Genomic DNA, 9,182 nt, shown 5'->3' with positions numbered 1-9,182 from the left:
CAGTGAACAATGACCAAAATAGCTCTCATCACTCTTGTCTGCCACCACGTAAGATGTGCCTTTTGCCTTCCACCATGATTTTGAGGCTTCTTCAGCCACATGGAACTGTGAGCCCATTAAACCTCATTTTCTTTATAAATTACCCAGTCTTGAGTAATAAAATAATGGTTTGTCCACAACATCAATGAACGATGCTGTCACATGTTCCAAACGCGTATCATTTAAGAGGTTTGGATAAACAACAACCTAAAATAAATAAGCACTAAGCAAACTCAGGGCTACATAATCCCTGTGGTGAGGTAACTGACAATGGGTACAACTGGGACAGTTTACTCTTAAATCACCTCTAACTACATGTGCCCAAGCAGTGAGATACTGGGTTTTAATCCTAAAAAATCATCGTGCACATTTACTCCTGCCTTCCAACTGGGCTCTAACGTCACCTCCTCAGAGAAGCCCGCTTTTCTGTGCTGCCACTCCGCTGTTTTTCAGCATTTAGTAGGGCATCAGTCACCATCCATATCTGGGAGCAATGATTGTAAGAAACAAAAACCCATTTGCATGAGCTGGAGGGAAAGGAGCACACCTTATCTCTAACAGGCAAACTCATGGGCACGAGAAACAAATGAGAGGCCATGAGAGGATGGAAACTGCAGTTACAGAAACCAAAATGCCTCTTTCTGGCTCTCAGAAGCCCATGGTCTCTTTTTTTTTTTTTTTTTTTTTTTTTTGAGATGCAGTCTCGCTCTGTCGCCCAGGCTGGGGTGCAGTCGTGAGATCTCAGCTCACTGCAAGCTCCACCTCCCGGGGTTCATGCCATTCTCTCACCTCAGCCTCCCAATTAGCTGGGACTACAGGTACCCGCCACCACACCTAGCTAATTTTTTGTATTTTTAGTAGAGAAGAGGTTTCACCGTGTGAACCAGGATGGTCTCGCTCTCCTGACCTCATGATCCACCCGTCTTGGCCTCCCAAAGTGCTGGGATTACAGGCATGAGCCACTGCGCCCGGCAGCCCATGGTCTTTCTTATCAGCCCTGTGGACTTTCTTATCTCTGCTTCTCTCACTCACAACCAATTTTCCCTTCTTGCTGGTGGCCCATCATGGCAGCCAGCAGAACCCACCACCAGCTGATCAGTCAGTTACTGGATATCTTGGAGAGGGAGGGAGGGAGGGACGGAGAGAGGGAGAGGGAGAGGGAGAGAGAGAGAGAGAAAGAGAATGACAATTGGGCTTCTGGCCAACCAATTGAGTATAGGGAGGGGAAGTACCATGGTACAAATATGGTGCCAAGACCTGTTTTCTAGCATGGCCAATGAGTAGGGAAATTGAGGGAAGGTACCTGCAAACACAGCAGACATCTCAGAACATGCTCTCTGTTCTTAGTTCTCTCTCCTGCCTTCTCCTAGATTGTAAATGTCACAGGACAATCTAGAATAGTACCTGGCTCAAAATATTTGAGAAAGAGAAAAAGGAAGGGATTGGATCAAACTCTGGACTTCATGGTTTCCTGAATTCACTCTGCAAGTTTTTGGGTTTTTTGTTTTTGAGACGGAGTCTCACTCTGCTGCCCAGGCTGGAGTGCAATGGCATTATCTTGGCTCACTGCAACCTCCACCTCCCAGGTTCAAGCAAATCCCCTGCCTCAGCCTCCTGAGTAGCTGGGATTACAGGCACGCACTGCTACACCAGTTAATTTTTGTATTTTTAGTAGAGATGGGGTTTCACCATGTTGGCCAGGCTGGTCTCGAACTCTTGACCTCGTGATCCACCCACCTTGGCCTCCCAAAGTGCTGGGATTACAGGTGTGAGCCACCACGCCTGGCTGACTCTGCAAGTATTTAAGTGAATGAATGTCAGTCCCTGAGAATCAGAAGAAAGGCATTAAATCTCCGTTAGGCTTAATCATGGTCAGCAGCTGTGGGGTGTCCTGGGTTTGGGATCAGTGGGATGAGGAACAAGCAGGTTCTGCAAACCACCATGCAGGGAGGGGAGGTGTTAACTAGGCCAAAGATGATGGGCGGGGTACATGCCTGGGTTTCAAACAGCTTATGCCAGGCCTAAAAACCGACGCTGAAGAAGAAACTGTATTAAGCAAATTGATGACACAATGGAGGGGGTCCAAAAGTTTAATATTGCCAAGAAGAATACAAATATTGATCATGCAATATGTTATTGTTATCACACCATCTCCTGCTACACGCCAGCTTTCCTTTACCATGAGATAGAAGAGATTTGTGTGTCTGACCTAACCCTCCAAATTGTAAGGTCCCTGAGAGTGGGCTCATGATATTCATGTTTTATAAATGTGGCATAAAGCCTCACACTGGCTGCCATGTGGCCCAATCCCAGTTCGATGCTGCATTCAAAGAACCATCATTCCAGCGTGCAAGCATACTTAAAGACAATTGAAATGTTTACCGCCGTCCCTCAAGACAAACACCAAAGAAAAATTATTTTCAAAATGCATAGCAACATTTCTTAAAATCTTATTTTCCCATCTCTTTCTCTCTCTCTACCACATTCCCAGGAGTTCCCCAGGAGCAAAACTGTCATAAAGACCCAGGAGCAAAATGATTAATGACTTCACTATACTGATTCTGATTTAGTTGGTTTAGAGTGGTGTCCACGCATACGTATTTTTTAAAATCTTGCTGGGCACAGTGGCACACACCTGTAGTCTCAGCTACTCCGGAGGTTGAGGCAGAAGAATCGCTTGAGCCCAGGAGTTTGAGTCCAGCCTGGGCAACATAGCAAGACCCTGTCTCTGAAAAAAAAAAAAAAGCAAAAACAAATCTCTCTCAGCTGCAGTCAGGGTTGATAACTAGTTGATCAAATAATTGTGGTAGCCAACCTTCGCAATGGACCTTAATGTTCCCACCTCCTGGTATTATTCATCGTGGAATCTGTCTTAGCTAGTCCACAATTGGGTCTGGTATCCAGGCCCCGCTTGAGAGGTTAGTCCCACCTCCTACCCCACATATTGTTTCACACTTAATTTCAACACTGGCCTAAAAATGTAAAATGTACCTGTTTTGACCTTGTTTCCAATGAAACAACTATTCTAAACACTCATTTAGGATGGTTAGGGAAATTTGAACACTGGCTAAATATTAGAAGATATTTGCTTCAAAATAACCCAACTTAGTCATGAGATGATGGCGGCTGAGGCTGGTGATCGGCACAGAGGGGTTCATTATCAAATAGAAACAAATGGAAAAAACAGAATCTTTTCCATAATAAAAATGTAAGATAAACAAAAAATGTATTGAGTGCATAAAAAGAATCTATGATCTCACAGGCATTAGCTCCCACTGGCCAGGTTAGGGATAATTTGAACATCAAAAATAAAAGTAACAGCCAGGTGCAGCTGCTGATGCCTATAATCCCAGCTCTTTGGGAGACCGAGGTGGGTGGATCACTTGAGCCCAGGAGTTTGAGACCAGCCTGAGCAACATAGTGAGGCCCCCATCTCTAAAATAAATAAATATAAATAAAAGTGACTAGAATTGATTGTAGAATATCAACTCTATTTGAGTGTATAAAGATTACTGGCGGAGGGGGACAATGGGGAGAAGAAGAAAGAGAATATATTTGTGATCTAGATTATTTTCCTTAGTTTTGATAGAATCTTTGAGTCTCCTGGGTCTTCTAGCCCAGTATATTTATTTATTTATTTATTTATTTATTTATTTATTTATTTATTTTTTAGATGGAGTCTCACTCTGTCACCAGACTGGAGTGCAGCGGTGCGATCTCGGGCCACTGCACCTTCCGCCTCCCAGGTTCAAGCGATTCTCCTGTCTCAGCCCCCCGAGTAGCTGGGACTACAGGTACCTGCCACTGCACCTGGCTAATTTTTGTATCTTTTGTAGAGATGGTGTTTCACCATGTTGGACCAGGCTGGTCTCGAGCTCCTGACCTCAAGTGATCCGTCCACCTTGGCATCCCAAAATACAAGGATTACAGGTGTGAGCAACCACACCCTGACTATTTTCCTTAGTTTTCAGAGAAACTTTGGGTCTCCTGGGTGTTCTAGCCCAGTATATCTCAAACTTTGCTGCACTGAGGACCTTGTTGAAATGCAGGTTCTCATCTGGGAGGCTGAATGGGCCAGCAAATCTGCATTGGTTTAGGAAGCTCACCCTGAGTAGCAAGGTTCCGTGAGGATCAGGCAGACCCCTGCTGCCAACCCCGTCTCAGCTGGGCTTAACTCTGGCTCTTTCCTACCAGGGTTCCTCCCCTCAAAATAGGAGCTATTTTCAAAAAGCTTCTTGGAAAAAAGGCCCTGTTTTAAAATTGGGGTGTTCAGGATTGGCCATCTGCTCACCATGGGGTTTTAAGACCTTTGCCCAGACCCCTGCAACCAACTTAGAACTGTCATCTTTACTCTTGAAGGCCCGACTCCACATCATATTAAATTCATTAAAATCAACCCCCATGACAGGCATATCTCAGGCATCATGCCCTCAGAACGGAGTTGCAGCTGATCACTTGACAGTGTTGCAAATCATTAAACATGCATTCATTTCAGCCTTGCAGTTTTCACATTTAGGAGCCAATTGTCTTAGGTCTAAAGCATTCACTTCCAAGCATGGTTATGGGCCCCAGACACTATGCTTCCCAGCCTTCATGGCCTCTGCAATGCTGGTTCCTACCGCCCCACCCCTGGGTTCTGGCCGGCTAGCCCACGCCACCTCACTGCTCCCCCATTCAAGTGTGCCTTCGATATGTGGTTTCCAAACTCATCTACACTTTAGGGTCACCTGGGATTTTTAAAAAATCTTCCAAAACCCAGACCACACCCCAGAACAATTAAACCTCAACCTCTGGAATGGGACATAGCATCTCTTTTCTGTTTTTTGTTTTTGAGACAGAGCCTTGCTCTGTTACCCAGGCTGGAGTGCAGTGCCACAATCATAGCTCACTACAGCCTCCAACTCCTGGGCTCAAGCAACCCTCCCACTTCAACCTCCAGGGTAGCTGGGATCACAGGCGGGCACCACTACACCTGGCTAATTATTAAATTTTTTATAGAGACAGTATCTCCCAATGTTCTCCAGGCTGGTCTCAAACTGCTGGGCTCAAGTGATCCTCCCGCCACAGCCTCCCAAATTGCTGGGATCCCAGGTGTGAGCCACCACGCCTGGCCATCAACATCTGTATTTTTTGAAGCACAGACGAGTTTGGGAACTACTGCCCTAGACTGAGCTAGGTTTCCTAGCCCTGTGTGACGGTAGGATTCTGCTGGGCTGCTTCTGAAAACAGAGCTCCCCAGGCTCCTTCCCAGGTAATTCTGATTCATTAGGTCTGGGGTGGGCCCTGGAATGTGTATTTTTTACCAGGTCCCTCTGGGTGAATCAGGCTAAAGCCAGTTTGGGATCTGAGACCTTGGCGCTCATTCCCCAGCTTCCCTCCTAACCCAGTTCCCAGCTTGGCCCACCTCACCCAGGCTGTGTCACATCTGACTTCGCAGATTACACCTGAGAGGGAAGCCCCAACCATCACGATGTGAGAACATTTTACAATGATGAGGAAATGCCAAATACATTTTAAAACTCATTCAGGATTGGCGTTCACCTTAAACTTGACAGACTCTGAGAACGGGCTGGCCACGTGCTGTGCACAACCCTTAGTGCTCTTCTGTGACTAATATTTGGATAATTGATTGTTGGAAGCTCAGGAAGCCTCTCTCTCTCTCCGAGGGGTTGAAGTTAACTTCCTTATTTCTGAGGTAGGGAAGAAAATGAGGATGCCCTGCCTTTTGCTAGACTGAATACTGTCCCCCAAAAATTCACATTCACCAGGCATCCCAGAATGTGACCTTATTAGAAAATAGGGGCGGGGCATGGTGGCTCATGCCTGTAATCTTAGCACTTTGGGAGGCTGAGGCAGGAGGATCACTTGAGGTCAGGAGTTCGAGTCCAGCCTGGCTAGCATGGCAAAACCCTGTCTCTACTAAAAACACAAAAATTAGCTAGGCATGGTAGCGTGCACCTGTAATCCTAGCTACTTTGGAGGCTGAGGCTGAAGAATCACTTGAACCCAGGAGGCAGAGTTGCAGCTAGCTGAGATTGTGCCACTGAACTCCAGCCTGGGCAACAGAGCAAGACTCCATCTCAAAAAAAAGAAAAGAAAATAGGGTCACTGCAGATCTAATTACAAAGAGGTCATATTGGAATAGTGTGGACCTTAAATGGAGTAATAATGGCATCCTCACGGGAAGAGAAGAAGAGACACAGACACACAGGGGAGAAGGCCACATGAGAGTGAAGGAAGAGAATGGAATGATGTGGCCACAAGCCAAGGATTGCCAGCAACCACCAGAAGCCAGAAGAGGCAAGGAAGGATTCATCCCTAGAGCCTTCAGAGGGAGCATGGCCCTGCCCGTTTCAGACATCAAGCTTCTGGAAATGGAGAGAATGACTTTCTGTTGTCCTGAGCCACCCATTTGGGGAACTTTGTTAGAACAGTCACAGCCAGGTCATGTGCTCCTGAATGCATCTCAGGCATTAATAAGCACTGTCTTGGCCAGTCTGGGTGGCTCACCCTTGTAATCCCAGCACTTTGGGAGGCCGAGGTGGGTAGATCACCTGAGGTCAGGAGTTCGAGATCAGCCTGGCCAACATGGAGAAACCCCATCTCTACTAAAAATACAAAAATTAGCTGGGCATGGTGTTGCGCACCTGTAATGCCAGCTACTTGGGAGGCTGAGGCAAGAGAATCACTTGAACCCTGGATGCAGAGGTTGCAGTGAGCTGAGATTGTGCCATTGCACTCCAGCCTGGGCAACAAGAGTGAAACTCCATCTCAAAACATATAATAAGTACTATCTTGACTGTGGTCATCAAAAATATTTGATTAAGGGTTAGCTAGAAAGCCTGACCCTTTCACAGATGGACAGAAGGGCCAAAAGAAAATAGATTGTTTGCACTGGGGCAAGAAGGATAAGAATCCTATGGAAAAAAAATTAAAAAGAGGGATTGGTTTAGTGAGTGCTGGGGAGAGACATTTGTTTTCTTGCTTAAAAAAGAAACACAGGTTGGGTGCGGTGGCTCAAGCCTTAATCCCAGCACTCTGGGAGGCCAAGGTGGGTGGATCACCTAAGGTCAGGAGTTCGAGACCAGCCTAGCCAACACTGTGAAACCCCATCTCTACTAAAAAGACAAAAAAAAAAAAAGAAAGAAAGCAACTAGCCAGTCATAGTGGTGGGCGCCTGTAATCCCAGCTACTCGGGAGGCTGAGGCAGAGAATCACTTGAACCTGGGAGGTGGAGGTTGCAGTGAACCAAGATGGCGTCATTGCACTCCAGCCTAGGCAACAAGAGTGAAACTCTGTCTCAAACAAAAAAAAGAAAGTAAAAAAACATAGTTTTAAGTCCACTCAGTGGAGTTTAAAAATACATCCCCATTGCACAGTGCTTTGGGAATCTTTTCTAAACTTCTGTTGCACATGATCTAATTTGATCTTCATAGCAACTCCCTGAGGTGGATAGGGCAGGCCTTTCTGATCACCTATTTTCTAGTCTGCATAAAAAGAACGGAATTGGCTGGGACCAGTGGCTCATGCCTATAATCCCAGCACTTTGTGATACAGAAGGGAAGTGCTCAAAAGGGAAGAATGTGGTCCCTTTAAATGATATGGAAGTGAGGAAGGGAAGTACTGGGTAGAGGAGGGTGTGGTCGCTGGCTAGTGCTCCACCCCAGGGCCTGTGCCCACGGACCTAGGTGAGGACAGGCATTTTTGTTTTCCTGCCCAAATGTTGCATTTCCCAAGACCACCCTGGCTGCCACACCCCCATTCTGTGCCTATAAAAACGCTGAGACCCTAGCAGGCAGACACACAGGCAGCTGGACTTCGAGAGGAGCACATCAGTGGAGGAACACATGGGCGCTGCACGTCAAGAGGAATGCACCAATGGGCACCGGCACACTGCAGGCCACTGACTGGCACAACAAGCAGAGTTTGGCTGGGACAGTCAGAGAAGAGTCGGGCCACTCGCCTGACTCCAGGGGAAAACCATCTTCCTTCTGGCTCCCCCATCTGCTGAGAGCTACTTCCACTCAATAAAACCTTGCACTCTCACGCCTGTAATCCCAGCACTTTGGGAGGCCGAGGCGGGCAGATCACGAGGTCAGGAGATTGAGACCATCCTGGCTAACACGGTGAAACCCCATCTCTAATAAAAATACAAACAAATCAGCTGGGTGTGGTGGCGGGCACCTGTAGTCCCAGCCACTCGGGAGGCTGAGGCAGGAGAATGGCGTGAACCCTGGAGGCGGAGCTTACTGTGAGCCGAGATCACACCAGTTCCGGTACACCAAGGCAAGAACCCCGGGACAAAGAGAGCCCTCTGTCTTTGCAATAGGGCGGGGGTCTAATTGAGCCGACTAACACAAGCTACTTACGGACGGCTAAACTAAAAGAGCACCCTGTAACACACGCCCACTGGGGCTTCAATTATAAACATTCACCCCTAGACACTGCCACGGGGCTCCCTGCCTGTCTGTATGCTCCCCTAGAGGTTTGAGCAGTGGGGCACTGATGAAATGAACCACACCCCCATCGCATGCCCTTCGAGGGGGACAAGGGAACTTTTCCCATTTTATCTGAGACGCCAAGGCAGGAGGATCGCTTGAGCCCATGGGTTTGAGACCAGCCTACGCAACATAGCAAGACCCCATCTCTAAAAAAACAAATAAGTAAACAAACAAAAAAAACATATATTAAAAATTAGCCAGGTGTGGTGGCACACACCCGTAATCCCAGCTACTCAGGAGGCTGATGTGGAAGGATTGCTTGAGCCCAGGAGGTTGAGGCTGCAGTGAGCCAAGATTGAACCATTGCACTCCAGCCTGGGCGACAGAGTGACACCCTGTTTCAACAACAACAAAAAGAATGGAACAAAATAACTTCTCAAATAGCTAGCAGAGGCAGATCTGGTACTCAAATGCAGGTTTTCCAGGTTTCAATTCTTGTTTGTAGCAGTATTATGGAGAAACATGATCACTAATACATGAAGGAGAGGAGGTTTCAAGTTCTGATGAAAAGATGGTAGAGAGGAGTTAGTTGACTAGGAGTGACTAGGAATGGGAAGAAAACGCATGACACTACTTACAGGAAAGAAGAAAAATGAGCATAGAGGTGACTGAGCGGACAGAAGGGACTTGGAAGAAGCGTGT

Source organism: Pan troglodytes, chromosome 9 (assembly GCF_028858775.2).
Source record: "Pan troglodytes isolate AG18354 chromosome 9, NHGRI_mPanTro3-v2.0_pri, whole genome shotgun sequence".
NCBI classification, from domain to species: Eukaryota; Metazoa; Chordata; class Mammalia; order Primates; family Hominidae; genus Pan; species Pan troglodytes.
This window is presented reverse-complemented; position numbering follows the sequence as displayed.